Here is a 17,608-nt window from a genome sequence, read left to right as displayed (position 1 = left end):
CACACCTGGCCACATGCATCCAGGCTCCTCTCTCTCCCTCACTCTCAATGTCTCACCAGCCAGTGAATTCTCTTGCTGTCACTGACTTCATTAGCCCTCATTCTCTCTCATTTGGAATACTGTCTCCTTCTTACCAGCCTCCACGCAATTTTTCATTATTCTCTCATTGGTCTGGTCTTCCCCTCCCCTCACAACCTGAGCCACAGTTCCTAGAAGCAATGCTGATCACATCACATCCCTGCTCAAAATTCTATTCATAGTCCCTTTTACCCACAGCATACAATGCACATGTCTTAGCTTCACTCAAGGCCTTTCAAAATCTGGCTTTATCCTTACTTACTTTCTTCTCCCACCCCTAACTGAAAGAGGTCCTCTCTTCCTACTATATGTCTAATAACTCCTCATTCAGGAGAGGTCTTTCCTCAAACTCATGCCTTTAAAAACCCTTTTCCTAAGCTAGTAACATGGGTAGACAGTCTGCTTTCTTCTCTACTACAACTAAAATATGGTAAATAGCACTGTTTAGCAACAGTAGGCCCGGAATAGGATGGTAAGGTATTGATGCTGTGTGTTCCAAACACCTATCCCAAACACCACACACACACACACACACACACACACACACACTACATAGACATCAGTTTGGCCTAAAATATGCTAAACACACCACATGGTATTTAGAAGAAGAAATGGCTTACAAACATGATTTGTACAGATTGACTATTACCTATGATTACCCTCATTAGATAATTCCTCAACTCCATCATAACTGCCTAATTTGTTTCTAGACAATACTCTGGCTGGGCGTGGTGGCTCATGCCTGTAATCCTAGCACTTTTGAAGGCCGAGGCGCACAGATCACGGGGTCAGGAGATTGAGACCATTCTGGCTAATACAGTGAAATCCCATCTCTACGAAAAAATACAAAAAAAAAAAAAAAAAAAATTAACCGGGCATGGTGGTGGGCGCCTGTAGTCCCAGCTACTGGAGACGCTGAGGCCAGAGAATGGCGTGAACTCGGGAGGTGGAGCTTGTAGTGAGCCGAGATCACACCACTGCCCTCCAGCCTGGGCGACAGAGCAAGACTCCGTCTCAGAAAAAAAAAAAAAAATTGTTTAATTGTTGAGTCTATGAAATTCATCACAAAATAAGATTGTGTTGACTTGGTGGTTTTCCCCTCCTCCCCTCATCACTCCTTCCCTTGTTTTCTTACTCCTTTCTTCTCTCTGTCTTCTTTCTTCCCCAATTTCATTAGTTTTGAGTTTCTCCTAGATGCACAGCATTGTTCTTTTGGTTGTGAAAAATTCCAAGAAGTAGATGTTGTCCTGGTTGATGGATAAATATTGAGGCCCTCAGGTGCATAAAGGTAAGGAAAAGATGATAAAAGAAGCTATGTACTTGATAGAATAAGGTTTAGAGAGGGTCAGAGGAGAGAGAGACTGCTTCTGAGAAGCAATCTTGGGACATGTGAGCTTGAAGCAGAAACCTAGAGAATAAATAGCATTTCAGTCAACAGAGGGCAGAGAAGTGCAGCTTAACAGGGGAGGGGCACTGCATGTCATGGGGGCAGTAATGTGATGTGTGTTTGGGATATCAGTTTAGTAGTGTTTAGGGAGAGATGTAAATTTGAATCAATCTGGAATTTGTATTGTAAAGAGTAGGTATGTGAGGTTCAATTTTTCTATACATAAACATATCAAGAGGGATGTTTTCTTTGCTTTTGAAATTGTACTTGAGCTCATTCCTCAATCCAATAGAGATGAGTAAAAATCTTCCTTTGGTTTTCATTTGTTCATCAAGAACTATTGATTGAGTGCCCATGTTTATCAAATACTATGCCTTACTCTGTTCACCTAAGATTGTGCACCAGACTTAAGTATGAATTGTATGTAACATTGTGGATTAAATCTCCAAACCTGTATTTAACTCTGTTTTCACATTTCCACATACTACTAAATGAGAGCTTTCCAGTCCATCTATTATTGAGGTTACCATTGCCTTGACTAAAGATAGAGAAGAAAAATTCAAAACTTGATTTTATTATATGAGCTTTACTGATTGAATTGATTTTTGAAGTTATCTAACATCTATTTTAACCATGAAGGATAATAGCTGTCACATGCATCAGTGTCACATTTATTTTGTTATGGCAGAGTACAGAAGTAAACTGACTATTTTCCCTAGAGTTTTTGCACAAAAGGGACATGGTTATCTGCTCCTAACTGAACTGCATTAGTGGATCATTCCTTATACGTATCCTAGCAACACTGAAAACAACCTAATAACTGCCCAATTCTCCTCATCAGCAGACTGTGCAGTTTTCCCTGTGTTCACAGACACAATCTCAAGGTCATTGCCAAATCTCCAGTTAACTATACTATTTGAAATGATCCAATTACATTTTCCTAATTAAACAAAAGGTAAAAAATGATCAGAAAGTAATCATGTGTCCTAGGAAATAGTGTGTGTGGGAGATTTCGAGGAATACTTGTTTCAGTTATTATCTTGTGCTGAAGAGGTTTGATCCAAGGTTAATCATCTTCTGCTTAGCTTCATCCTTCCACTTGGCTAGGTGCCTGCCTAGTGCCGAGAGAGCGGAGCGAGACTGGGGGACAGATGAGTCTGGGAGTGATTGAGTATGGGTCTTCTCTTTCTACTTTTTTCTATTTATTTGTGGAATGACACCTGGCACTTTAAATAGCATCTTTAATCAGAGTGACTTAAAGTGCTTTCCAAATAGACTCATTATCCTTATTTTATAAACAGGAAGACAGAGGGACAGTTATGTGACTTGCCCAAGGTCATAGAAGTGACAGAAGAGCTGGAAATAGTCCTCAGAGTATTGCCACACAATCTCAAATCACGGATGTCCTGATAAGATGCAGTGGAGGCCAGGGAGTCACGGGACTGGTTTGCTGCTAGCTAGTTATGTGTGACGGAGCACAGTACTCATGCTCTCTGGCTTTGGTTTTTCTTAGTTTTAGAATTAATAGGGGACAGGTTTTCTCTGAGATTCATGCTAGCAATAAATTTTGACGTCATGGTTTCAGAAATATCTACCTCTTCACTTTCAAGATAATTGTAATTTGGCAGAGCTCAATTGACATTTACCTCGTTGGTTTTTTTTAAAAGAAGAATTTTCAAGTAAATGACAGTTTAAATTAAAGAAAAAAAAAGCCCACTTGTTTGGCGCCCTTGGTATCACTAATTAGAGGCAAGTGAGATTATTCAGTAGCATTGTCTCAGGGGAGGTCTAGCTGGTATTCTATTGGCCGTACATTTTTATTTATTTGGCACATTTTTTATTGAATACTATATTCAAAGCCTATGTTAGATGCTTCTGGGATGCAGAAATGAGTAAAATATAATCCTTGCTCTCTATGTCCTTACAATGAGTAGGAAAGGATTATTAAAAAAAAACCTCAATCATTAGAACCCAAGGAATAATTAAATAACAGTGAAATAAGTTAAAACTAGAGGATTGAGACAATGCCCTGATAAAAATGGAATTTTGGAGTCAGGAAACTTGGATTTGAATTTCAACTCTACCATTTATTTGGGCAGTATATAGCAGTTCGCATAGATTCTATAAACCTTGGTTTTTATTGTCTGTAAAGTAAAACTAATAATAATGCCTATTTCATGCAATTAAATGACATAATTGATGTGAACATTTTATGCTAGATAAGTTTATGTATAAAAAGGAATTAGGGACTGGGAATTAGAAAAAAATCTAAAAGGGATGGTATTTGAATGACCACTTGAAATCTCAGATAAATGTCAATAACTGAAAAAGGAATAATGAAAATTAACACATTAAAAAGCCACACAAATGAGCAAAGGCCTGGGGACATTCAAGAAACTATAGTCGGTAAAGACATTCACTTCTAGAGTCAGTGAGGTTGCATGCTTTTACAAACAATCACTCTTATTTTCAAACATTTCATTATAATTCCTTCTTACTAATTCAGATTGACCTCTAAGAGTAAAGCCTGTGACATTTTATTATATGTTGTATGACTAAAAAGCCATAAAACTAATTTTCATATGCAGCCTGACACCCCACAGACAACCTTAAAGTCATATATAAACTATTTGTTATTCTTGTGTAGTTATTTACTTTCTGGAGTACCCATTTCAAAACTTTCTTACTTTTCTTTTTGTATTGCCCTAGACCCATTGGGAAAATCACTTTGAGGGTGTTGGCTGATTATTTCTTTGCCTCCTCTTTGCCCTATGTAAAGTGAAAAATGATACATATATTCTTGGAGTGCTTTTTGATGAATAGAACTTTGACAGGGTATTCCAAAAAGTATCTTTCTTAAAATAATTTGATTTTGAGGAATTTAAAATCTATCTAGGAACTCTCATGCATTACTGATGGATATGTAAAATGGTGCAGCCACTTTGGATAACAGTTTGGGAGTTTCTTAAAGTGTTAAAGGTAAGTTTATCATATGATCCAGCAATTCCATTCTTAGGTATCTATGAGAAATAAAAACATATGTCCACACAAGATCTCTACATGAATGTTCATGGCAGCGTTGTTCAGAATAGTCAAAAAGTGAAAACAACTCAAATGTTTATCTATTGGTAAATGCATAAACAAAATAAGGTATATCCATAAAAAGGAATATTACTCAGCAATCAAAAGGAGTAAGTACCAATACATGCTACAAGGTGGATGAACCTCAAAAACACTGTGGCAAGTGAAATCAACCAAACACAAAAGACCACATATTTTATGATTTCATTCATATAAAATTACCAGGGAAGGCAAATTTATAGAGATAGGAAGTAAACATAGAGTTGCTTCCGGATGGGAGTATGAAGGAGGGGGGAGTGCACACGAGCACAGTTTCTGTTTTGAAGTGATGAAAAGTTTGAGTTGTGTTATATAAAAGTTGCACAACTCTACTAAAAATTAAAATGGGCAAATTTATGGTATGTAAATTTTACCTCAATAAAACTAATAAAAAGCTATTTGGAAAGATAAGATACATTTAAGGCAAAATACAGGGAGCATTAAAATTTACTGACATGTGTAGTGTGTCTTAATTCTGAAGAGATTAGAAAAGAAAGAAAATCACTTTTGGTTGAGTGTTAGATAATTCTTTATGGAAAAAGTAGCTTTCCGAAGTGACTATAAAAGAGTTTGCATTTGAATTGGGTGTTGAAAGATAAATAGAATTCATTCAAGATCCTTTAATAATTTGACCCAAAGTAAACTGCTTTAAACTCATATTTTTTTTTAGGACACTTTAGTTTTGATTAGAATTTCCCACTCACTCTTTCTTAAATACTAGTTGATATGTATCACTCTATCTTAGAGTTTTACTTTGCCTTTTAGAAGTCCCTTTATAAAAAACAATAATAGCTTATTTCTTTGTATTCACCAATAAGGAATCTATCAGAGTACATAGTTTAGTTAGTGCCCAATAAAAATAGCCTTTGGTTGCTTAAGTGACCAACTGATACCATGCCAGGCGGGTAGGTCAAAATGACAGGGGTAGGGGGGTGATAAGCCTTGTACTTGGCAGACAGTTGATAATTCATTGGGGCCCAATTAGGAGGCTCTTGAATGCCAGGTAGAGGAGTTTGGCAATCGGGTAGCCAAAGAGTGGCTAATACAGATGGTATAATGAAAAGCAAACCTGCCAGCAGTGTGAGGGTCAGCTTGTGGGAAGAATGCTTGGCATCAATTAAGACATGATAATTATTTTGTGATCACAAATTTTAAAGCTCAGTTCACCTTATTGAGCATCTGGTGATTGCTTACTTTACTTTAAATTCTACTTCCTGGAAATCATTTATTTTTTTCGGTTCTCCTTTGACAGTAACTTGAGGAGGCTGAGTTTATTTGAAAAGTTCCTCCAGCAGCATTCTTTGGAACAAGGCAACTATTTTTTTTCCCCCCATAAATTTTATTCCTGTTCTGCTATCATTGTTTTGAGAAGCAGCTATAGAAAATAAAATTTCTTTAAACATATTGACCCAGACTAGATATTGCATTGTATTTTGTTAAATAAGATATGTTTGGGTTGAAAGCCCCTTTGTGCTACAAAACTTGTTCACACATGAGACTTTAGTATCATGTCCACAATACTTTATTTCTTGCTGGATAAAGAAGATTCCTTGGCATCGCAGCAGCCCACAAAGTCCCACTGTTAAGAGCAGCACTGTGATTTAGTTATTTCTAGTCTGACCTGCAACATATCTGATAGCCCCAAATGAATGTCTTGAGCTCCGCAGGGCCCGAGGACCAGAAGGAAGTGTGATCTTGAAGTCAGTATCAATAACCATAGCACATAAGCTCACATCCAGTTGTACATTTTCCTTCATTCTCCTTATGAAATGGTGAGTTCAATACTCTTCTATTTTGAAGGGAATTGAAGTTCGTGGAACAAAAGGGCTATTAATGCTACACAAATCACACTGATGTTGCAGTAGACAGCTCCTACAACTCCAGCTGGAGCTCGTAAAACTCTGAAGTCTTGTGCTCCTTAAGACCAAAAGGTGGAAAGATGCACATTAACTTATTTTAAGGTGAAGGGAAGAAATGCTTCAAATCAAAAAGTGGACAGAACAGCTTCTATACATATACTCCCCATATTTCAGTGAGAGCAGAATTTGGGATGGACTTAAATAGCCTCTTGCAGAATTAGACAATTAAAATGCACAGCGATGACAAAGATACATGAGCAGACTTTCAAGGAGTGAAGGCACTTTCATTGGCTGGACTTTTTGCAGGTCATTTGAGCTGGCATATTTTTTCAAACAAGTTAATCATCACTTTCTCCTCCCAGTTAAGTTTGGCAGAGCCACAGAAATCAAGGTCGGCTTATTAAACTGAACTATCCTTATAGAAAGTTTTAGATAGATTAGTTTGACCCACAGCAGAATTGTTCTTGAAACACGCAAATACCACTCAGTGAACACCTCAAGATTCAGTCAGAGAAAATTCTAGTGGTTTTGAATCGTGTTGAAACCAGCTGTCGCTGTTAAAATATATTATCTAGTTGCAGTGCCAAACTAATATCAAATCATGTCTACCCTTTTGCATCAAAAGCAACAATTGTGTGGTGAATTTTTGGTGTGGTAGACCTCAAATACATAAATAGGCTCCAGAGAAATTAGGTCTATGATATACTATGGTTCATGTTAAATTTTTCCTCAAGGAACCCCAGCTACCAAGATATCACATGGATGTTACTGGAACATTATACAGAGGGAAGGCTCCCCAGGCTTAGCTGAGGAAGGGAAGACATTGGTAACTATGGAAATAAATGAGGTGTGTGGGGGTGTGAGAGATTTGGTGACCAGGTGCAGGAGTCTATTGTTCCAGAAAGAGCAGTGCTCCATTCATCAAGCCTTAGGCAGCCAGGGAGATCCATAAGGGAGTGGTCACATGGAGTGATCAACTAGCAAAAATGTAGTAGGAAGGGGGTTAACCCCCAATCTCCAATCGTCTATTTCACTGAGACCTGAAGATTTACCACAAATAATTCCTTTCCTTGTTGTAAGCTTTGCCGTGCTATGAGAGAGAGAGAGAGATGGAATCTCACTCTGTTGCCCAGGGTGGAGTGCAGTGGCATGACCTCGGTTCACTGCAACCTCTTCCACCTCCCAGGTTCAAGTGATTCTCCTGCCTTTGCCTCCTGAGTAGCTGGGATTACAGGCACGTGCCACTACACCTAGCTAATTTTTGTGTTTTTAACAGAGACAGAGTTTTGCCATGTTGGCCAGGCTGGTCTCAAACTCCTGACCTCAAGTGATCTGCCCACCTCGGCCTCCCAAAGTGCTGGGATTACAGGGATGAGCTACCGTGCCCGCTCCTGTAATACTCTCATATAGATAAAAATACTTCTGGGAAGCGTAACGCTAGAAGTTAAAACCCCAAGAGACTTTGGATATGATTTAGTGCCATGTTTCACTTTACAAAAGAGGAAGCTGAGGCCCAGAGAGTTCAAGCAAGAGTTATAGCAAGTTCACAGTGAGTCCAGTACTAAAACTCACTTTCAGGCTTTTCTGCTATATTGAATGACCACATATGTGTGTTCATTAACATTGAAGCAGTTTGACTTCATATGCCCTTCCTGTGCAGCTGTGGTTCTGATTTAAACATCATTTCTTGAGAGCCACGTAGGAGGTTGTTGACTCATATTTCTACCTATTGCCAAAAACAACCACAGTCGTTTGAAAAAAAAAAAAAAAAACCAGCAAAAGTTTTGCAGAGATACTTGCTCTTCGGTTAATTTGAAAAGCATATCCTGGATGATTTCCCCTTACCTTAGAACTTATTGTAAAAGATTCAGGAAGTTTCTGGCATTTTCTCCCTTTTTAACTTTTTCTTCTTTTATCCTGGAAAAGAGTAGAGAGAAGATTGGTATATAATGAATGTTGAATGATGAGCAAGAATGATTTTCCTCCAAAGTCAGAGTTGGCAGCTGGTCACTCGCTGAGTGATAATAGCAATAAAAACAAGAGCTAACACTGATGGGCGGTTTACCATGTGCCGCACATGTTGTTCAAAATGCCTTCATTATTTGATTGAACTTATTTTATCATTATGATTTTGCTACAAAAGGTTGAGCAATTTTCCCAGCTCTTAAGGGCCAGATCCAGGATTCCAACTACAGAATCTTCCTTTCAGAACCTAGGACACTAACCACTCAACCACACAGAATTTTTTTTACAGAATGCAGCTGATTTCCCTGAACTTTCTTCTTGGTGATCATTGTTACAGTTGCTCCTGTCCTCAATGCTGAAGGGTACATATGTAATCTGGATCTCTAACATTTTATATGATATTAATTGCTTTCATCTGATGTACAGAGATATTCAGATAAAGGAGGTCCAGGGGTTATGAGACTAAGATAAGGTGATGGAAAAAAGTCCAGGATTTTTCAAGATTGGTGACCCCAATGTCAAAAACTTTCCAATGGCTAGAAGCACCTCTCTATTTTGTGACAAAGGAAAAGTTTATTGTGAGAAATGTTGTCTAAGAGACCAGAGATTCCCCTGTGCCACTTATGTGCTGTGAGACGCTGGGCAAATTAGTTTTCTTCAAGAGATCTGTTTGGTCAACTTCACATTCATCTTTGTGTTTTCTTCTTGCTTCAATCATTTAGGAATTTAAACATTGTTTCTCCCCATGACTCTTCTTGCAGAGCAGAATAGCTAACCCTACCTGCAGATAAGAGCCAGGGCAGGCTTGAACTCTCACCTCCGTGTTCCAAGTGAGCCCTCCTCTTTTTGGCTTTATGGTGGGTCAGTGTTGAATGGCCAAGCAGACAGAGCTGCCTCCAAGACAGCTCAACACTGGCAGGAAATCATTCTAGTTCCTGGCATCACACCTACACATTCTCTTTCATTGCCCATTTCTCCACTCCCAGTCATAACAGATGGGGGGGTTCTTGTCCTATAGTCCGAGGCAACTAGGAAGGTCTGGGGAGTGGAGACAGGGATGGGGAAAGAACTATCAGAATGGTCCTCAGAGCTGCTTTTCAGCTAGTGAGGCTGGATGCAGAGGTGGTCCATGGCCATGGTATTAAAGGAAATATGATCGTCATCAGCTCAGCCACCATCACTCACCCCCAGGTCTCACCACCAAATACAAAAACAGCACCCATTTCTATACCTTGCCCTCTTTGTTGACACTTCTTCCTTGCTTTCTTTTCCTGTTAATCTTTTTGTACATGTTAAATAAATTTAAATAAGTTCCACTAGCATAAGCATTAAAGCGAGAGAAATTTCACTATTCAATTTGCTTTGGACTGTCAGAGATGTCAGTCAGGATTGTTGAAGTAGATGAAGGGTGTAGAGATAGGCTTGGGTGGGTGTCACCTGAGGACTGGAAGAGGAAAGGGCAGAAGGAGAAATCAACACCCAGATCATGAACCAAAACCCCCATCTTTTAGATCACAAGAGTCTCCCTTTCCCATTTTCTAAGAAGGATTCAGTGTGGAAGAGGCCATAAAAGCAGGTTTCTTTGGCATTCTTAAGTCTAAATAACGTGGTTGGGCTGAAATCCTGTGTCCAACACAATCGGCTTCACCATGAAGATGTGAGAGTCAAACCCAGCACGGGGGCATACGCCTGCAATTTAGCTGCTTGAGGCTGAGGTGGGAGGATGGCTTGAGGCTGGAGTTTGAGACCACACTATGCAACAAAGGAAGACCACATCTCAAAAAAAAAAAAAAAAAAAAAAAAAAACAGTACAGGAGTCAAAACCACCACAGAGCCTCAGGTTTCCAGTTAATATGGAATGTGAGAATGAGACTTCCTCTCAATTCCCCAATTCCCCCCTCCTCAGTCTCTGTCGTTTGATTCTTTGGGTATGACAACTTAGCACATAGAATAAGCTCACTTAATGTTGGTTAAATGGACTTATAAAATTCACAACATTGAGAATTTTGAGAAAATAGGGGCAACAAAAAGAGTAGGAAGGTACCATGCCAAAAGCCTCCCCACCTTATCCAGCTCATACACATACATAAAACACAAGAAAGTTAAACAGAATTTCATGATATAGTTTGTAGTTTGTCTTAGTGAGAGAAATTAAATGATTTACAGTGAATTTCAACCCGTTGGCAGAATTCATGGACCTATTGCTGTGCAGACACTGCTGCTTGAGGGCAATGGAATTGGAAATTTCCATGCACCAGGGCTCCATGACCAGCAGATGGCGATGTTTCTCAGTTTTACAGGAAGATGCCAGGCCAGAGGCCGTTAGTTATGCAGGGCGTGTTTATCAGATGGCTGTTAAATCGGTTCAAAATCTGTAAAGGATGACAGGTCAGCTCTTATTTATTTATTTTTACTTAGAGTTGATGAATTCAGTAAAATTTCATGATGGGAGAATGAAGCTGTGCCTTCGTGTTGGGGATGGGAGCAGAGGACGACCCGCATCCAAAATGGTTGGGTAGCTGCGTTTTATCTCCCTCAGTTGCTTTTTAAAATGAGATTCTTCTCGCGCTGCCTTCTGGCAGCCTGGATTTAGTCAATATGGGACCAAAGGGCACATCGGCAGCAATTTTGTTCATTTTCTTTTCTATTTTTTTTATAAGTGGGCTTGTCTTCCCGGATCAACCACTTGGCCCGCACATCCTGGGGCAGAGGCAAAATCTGGGTGAGGCTGGGTCGGGAGCCAGAGCAGGGCTGCTCAGAGTTGAGGGATGGGAGGGAGGAGAGCTGCTCCTAGGCTTGCTGTCAGCCACGTGGGAGAATTGGAGATGGATCCACTTTCTCCTCCCTGAGCACAGCAGCTATTGCACTGAGAGCCAGCATCCCTCTGGAAAGAGGCCGAACCATTTTAAGCAGAGGGAAAGAAATTTGTGGACTAAATTGGTCTTAAAATACTGCCTCCTCTGTGTACTGACCCATTAAGGGACATGACACCACCTGGGATCCAGGGTATTCAGTTTCTTGATTTGGAGGTGTCACTAGCCTACTGTGTGATGTTGAACTTGTTTTTTCGTCTGTAATATGAACACTTTGGTGTAAATCTTTCAACCATACTTAAAATTGTGTTCTTCTGAACTAGCAACTCTTGTGATACAGGAGAATTTTTAGATGCCCAATTAAGTCAGAATATTTAGGGGTGGGACCTCGGCGTGCATCTTTTTTTATAAGCTGTCCAGGTGATGTGAATGTTCAGCTGGGCTTGAGAACTGTTGCTCTAACCAGGGGATCTCAAAGGGAAGTCTCAGGACAGCAGCATCAGCCTCACCTGGAACCTTTATTATTATTATTATTATTGACACAGAGTCTCTGTCTGTCACCAGGATGGAATACAGTGGCATGATCTCAGCTCACTGTAACCTCTGCCTTGCAGGTTCAAGCGATTCTCCTTTCTCAGCTTCCCAAGTAGCTGGGATTACAGTCACCTGCCACCATGCCTGGCTGATTTTTGTATTTTCAGTAGAGACAGGGTTTCACCATGTTGGCCAGGCTGGTCTGGACCATCTGACCTCAAGTGATCTGCCCCTCTCGGCCCCCCAAATAGGATTACAGGTGTAAGTCACCATGTCTGGCCCAAAAACTTTTCAGAAAAGCAAATTATTAGTTGCCTTGATCAGAATCAGAAATTCTGAGGGTGAGACCCCAAAATCTGTTTTAACAAGCACTCAAGGTGATTTTGATGCAAGCTAACGCTTGAAACCTACTGTGGCCTTTGGGAGGATGAAACTTCCCCATATATTTTGCATAAGTGAGGCCGGGGATTACTTCTGGGAACGGGATGTAAACACAGTGCTGTATGTCATTTCCTGGGCTAAATGTTGAATTGTTCATGCATGACCTTCCATTTTCCCATCTGGGTAGGTTGTGTGATTTTAAATAGAAACGCAGCATGCTGGAGCTTCTGCTAGTTTGGACCCCAGAGTTGCTACATGAACGTCTTGTAAATGAAAGACAACAAAACAAAAATTTTTATGTTAAATAACTGAAATGTTGTGGCTGTTTGTTACTACATTATAGCCTATCCTATCCTGATGAATGCAAGTACTAATACTGTAGTTCTGACAATTTGGTTTGATTAGTGCTGATAAGAAGAGGAGGGACTTCCCCATCCCTCCTCAGTCACCAAACATCCATTTCACAGTTCTTCTAAAAACATATATTTAGGTTTAACATACTAGGATAATTTAAGACAAGCTTCTATATCTGGTTGTGGGTTGCACATGCCAAAAATGGGAATGGAATTGAAAAAAAAAAACTCAGTCTCATGTCCTGATGTATCCAAATATCTATATTTGGTATTATAATGTTCAAATATTGGGGTCCAAGTTTGCATCCTTGAAAGTTCTTTCTATAGCTCTGGATTATTATGCTGATACTAAGAATTTGATATTTCTTCTTCCCATTGCAAGAGCTCAATTCTGGGAAGGCATTCTCCTTCTCTTTAGACCTTTCCTAAGTGGACTACTTTGTCTTTCTATGACAGGAACTGCATGTTTTGTGCTCCTTTACTGAGACGAGTGTCCCTGGGCTTGTCCTCTCCCCACCATTGCTTTTTCCTTTATGTATTTATAACCATCACTCCATTAAGACTGCTTCGCAGGTTGGCTACCTTTACTTCCAGTTTTATATTCATTAATAGAAACTTTCTCAGACCTCTGTTTTCATCATTTTTACCATTAATCTTTCTTGACTATTATTGTTTTGTTTGTCAGACCCCATTACTGTTGTCATCAAAATCATCATCACCACCATCATGAATATGGACAGCATAGTCAACATTTATTGAAATTTTGCTACGTTGTTAGGGTCTGAACTATTGATCATTGATCAAGGCATCATGTCTTTGACCGTCCTTTTGCCACATCAGTTTGCTCTTCTGCTCTGCTTTGTAACTGTCTCTTACCTTTTCATACTTCTGTGACATGAAATTACTGCCCTGATCCAAGATCCTTTATGTATATTTTTCTTATTCCTACCTTAGTTCATTTATTAAAAATTATAATGCTCTAATTTTCTTCATTAAGATATAGCCCTTAGGATCTTGATTTATAAATAGCAAATGCCCAATTCTCATTCCTCTAGGGATCTCTTTGTGACTTAGTCCGTTTTTAAATTGGGAGTGCTCAACAAAAGCTGCTGTTATATCTGCATGAGTTTTTCCCTCTGGAGTTGGTGTTGACGATCTCCCAAGAGTTGATTTGATTGGGTCATTAAGATGAATGAAATAACCATATTGACTGTTTAGTGAGCTGGTTATTACAGTAATCTTAATGAGAGAATTAGATCGATCCCAAGGTACTCCAAATCCTTATTTGATGATTGACCTAGAAACAATCAATTGCCCATGTTGCTCTATATGAATTCTCTGCTTCCATCAACCAGTCTCACACCCCACACCCCCTGCTAAACATGAACTCTACAATACTCATATACACATGTACATGCATGAGAAAACCCATGGGCAGATGCCTCATTGGAGATCAGGCTGGAACACACAAGTAAAAATGTGCAAGGGGATTTCATTTGTGTTTCCGAATGTTACTAGGACTCAGTCCAGGGAGGGCAAGAAGGGGAACTGGTGGCAGAGTGTAACCTTGTCACATGATGCATGTGGTCACTGAGGCAGGGTGCTCAAAGCCTGTTTGTGTGGATGTTGAAGCAGGAGGGAAATATGAAGCTTGAAAATGTACAACACACTCTAATGTTTGTGCTGCTATAGCAAAATATCACAGATGGGTAATTTATGAAGAATAGGCATTTATCTTTCACAGTTCTGGAGGCTGGGAAGTCCGAGATCAAGGGGCCTGCGTGGGTGTCTGGTGCGGGCCTGTTCCATCAATGGTACCTTCTCACTGTGGCGACCTCTTTTGGAGGAAGGCAGAAGAGAAACAAGGGGCAAACTCTCTGAAGACTTTTTTATAAGGACTTTACGTCTTAATACCACCACGGTGGGGATTCAGTTTCAACGTTAATTTTGGAGGGGACATTACTTTCAAACTCTCCTTCCAACTCTTTGGGAAGTTCATCTATAAGCTGGGAATTGTGACCCTAACCCTACCAACTGTACAGGACTTGTGCTTACTAGATAAGACCCAGATGGAAAAAAAACTTTGAAAAGTATAAAGCATTGTAGGAATGAAGATACTCATACTTAAGGCCTAATATTGGCCATCAAAAGGAACTCAAATGTGGGAGATAATTTGTCAGCAATGGCTAACTTAAAAAGTAAATGTTTTCTCTAATATTTTAGTAACTTTCTTGACCTCAGTTACCCAGATAATAACCTCATATCTCACCCAAACGTTTGCTTTGCCTGTGTGCTTGCATTTTGAATGTTCCTCTAGAGATAAGAAAAAAGAATTTGTGTGTTTGTGTGCACACATATATGTCTCCGATGGGCAGAATTTGGGAGTGTGTAGAATCTTGGAAGGGCACAGGGGCTTCAACCGAATGATCCAATCTGGCTTTGAAGCCATTTACAGGACTCAAAGCTCTAGACTATCCTGCTGAGACTCTCACACAGAGCAAGAAGGAGGGATGAGAAATGTCCATAAGTATTTTCACTCAAACCATGATGCAGGAAAGAAATGCCACAGACTATCAAAGAAACCACTATTGATGTCTCCCGTTTCTGAAGTGCTACAGAATTTAAAGTACTAAAATGTAAGTTTGGTCTTTTCTCATCATCTTATATAATTGTCTTGCTTGTAAGGGGGTTTGTCCTGTTTCGCCAACTATGTTTTAATGTCTTTTTTTTTTTTTTTTTTAAACCAAAAATGCCATCCTCTGTTTCCTAGAACCTGTCATTTAGGACACACGACATGTCTTTTTTTTCCCCTGAAAAACTTGTCGCTAAATAATTCAGTTAGTCTTAATGCATTTGCTTTTACACAACCGAGCTCTACCGTGGTTTTGAATTAAACTACCTCATGGTGTAACACTAGACAGATCTCTGAATTAAGATGACAGAATTCAAGGAAACTTTGGGGGTTATCAGATGTAAAACCTTTATTTCACTCATGAGGAAGCTGCAATCTAGAAATCTGGACTCCTTAAAATTTACACATATTTCTACCTTGACAGAGCTTCGAAAAGAATCAGGTCCCTTGATCCCAGCCCAGGGCTCCCTCCACTATACCATTTACTCTCAGTTCTCGTTCTGACATAAACCTGCTGTGTGGCCTCGGGCATTTCATGTGACCTCTCTTTGCTTAGCTTTCTTGTTTTTAAAAAGTGAGGCTAATATAAATCTCAGTCCTTCTGTCTCAGATATGCTTTGTGTATCACAGGAGACATGTGGATTCACATTTATTTGACTAGACCTAAAATCACTTTGAAATAACAAATTCTGTCCTAAAGTAATACAGTATATTATTCTATTGAGATAGTCAAGGACCAGGCTTGTGTGGAATCGATACTAGTTGATGCTAATGATATTGATAATGTGCATAGATGTCAGAGTGTATGTGATGCTGGTACTAGCAAAGTGAGGAATACAGCTTTAAAACTGGAATGTGAGGGCAAAGGAAAAAACAATACAAACCTGAACACCTTGAAATGACTCCCCATAGACCGAAGGAATACGAGAGTTAAGGAGATTTCATTACAAGGAAGTAGAGGGGCTTGTAAAACAATAGCCAATATGTGGTAGATTAAACATCTGCTACAGACATAAATCGAATCCCACTCGGAAACAGCTGTATCCTCTGTAGAAATAACACTGTTCATAAGAACATTATATACGGTACAACCATGGTAAGGAGAAGACACATTAACCCATTATCTTAAAGGTTTCAACCTCATTTTTTTATTTGTATTTCAGTTTTTAATCCAGCTATAGTCATTACAAAGTATTTAATGACTGACTTGCTAATTGTGTATCCCAGGATGAAGCTGAGAGAAGTTAACACACAAACTGGTCATTAACTATGTTAATGATCAAGTTCTTTGGGATTATGACTATTATAAGCCATAAATAACAGTTTTTAACAATTTTTTTTCTTTTTAGTGAAAAAAAAAAGAAAGAAATATTCTTGAGGCTCAGACAGAAATAATGAATGCTGGCCTCACTGTTACTCCTTCTATCATAAAGAACAGCTTCTGGGACAACTTCTTGTTTTCTTAATCATTATTCGAGCTCTTCAAAGTAAATGCTGGTTCTGGTCAACTGAGCAAATAGGCCCTGTCCTATCCTCACTAGAACATCATGAAGGGCTTATGCCTGGAGCATACAACCTCTTGGCTTCTAGAAATGTTTTCATCAATTCTTACGTGGTAAAAATAAAAGAATGTGAAATGGTGCTGCAAACTGCAAGCTTGGGGCGCAATTTGCCCCGTGGAAAAACTCCTGGGCCTGATGAAGGCTTGCAAAACTTGAGCTATGTTTGTGAAATTTATCTTTTCCACACTGTACCCTTTCTTCCCCACATGAAGTATCTTATGGCCGCTCATTCTCTCTCTCTCATTAAAAACGTTCTTTCCAGAATGAAACTAATGAACATCAGAAGATAAAAATGACTGATCAATAAAGTTTTAAACCACAGGTGAAGTTAACTAGTAGAAGGACTGGCTTTATCTCCTTGGCCTTGGAGGACAGAGCTCTAAGAAATAAGGGCAGAGTTGGTGGAAGGGCACAATTACCTTCTGGAGCTCCATCCTCACAGGTTAGGACCCCAACACAAACTTATTAGTCCATTCTAGTTCTACTGCCTAGTAATTTCTTTAAGCTTAAGCTTAAGCTTTTCTTTTCTTTTCTTTTTTTTTTTGAGACACAGTCTCGCTCTGTCGCCCGGGCTGGAGTGCAGTGACCGGATCTCAGCTCACTGCAAGCTCCGCCCCCCGGTTTTACGCCATTCTCCCGCCTCAGCCTCCCGAGTAGCTGGGACTACAGGCGCCCGCCACCTCACCCGGCTAGTTTTTTTTATTTTTTTTAGTAGAGACGGGGTTTCACCAGGTTAGCCAGGATGGTCTCCATCTCCTGACCTCGTGATCCGCCCGTCTCAGCCTCCCAAAGTGCTGGGATTACAGGCTTGAGCCACCGCGCTCGGCCTCCCCTCATTTTATAGTAGGCCAAGGTGTTTTAAGAAAAGCTTAAAGAAATGGCCGGGCGCGGTGGCTCAAGCCTGTAATCCCAGCACTTTGGGAG

General features: G+C 39.7%; 1 long non-coding RNA gene across 3 annotated transcripts in view; it reads left to right on the top strand.

Annotated features, from left to right (window-relative positions):
* Positions 1-17,608, top strand: part of LOC111539591 — a 329,705-nt gene that overhangs the window by 82,170 nt on the left and 229,927 nt on the right. For 2 of the 3 annotated variants that reach the window (XR_002730727.1, XR_002730728.1), the window contains exon 3: positions 1,273-1,366. The exons of the other annotated variant lie outside the window; for it this stretch is intronic. This is a non-coding gene — a long non-coding RNA (uncharacterized LOC111539591). The remainder of the gene's footprint in view (positions 1-1,272; positions 1,367-17,608) is intronic. 3 annotated transcript variants of the gene reach the window in all.

This window comes from Piliocolobus tephrosceles, chromosome 18 (assembly GCF_002776525.5).
Source record: "Piliocolobus tephrosceles isolate RC106 chromosome 18, ASM277652v3, whole genome shotgun sequence".
NCBI lineage: Eukaryota > Metazoa > Chordata > Mammalia > Primates > Cercopithecidae > Piliocolobus > Piliocolobus tephrosceles.
Note: the sequence above shows the minus strand (reverse complement) of the source record. Positions and strands in the feature narration are given on the sequence as shown.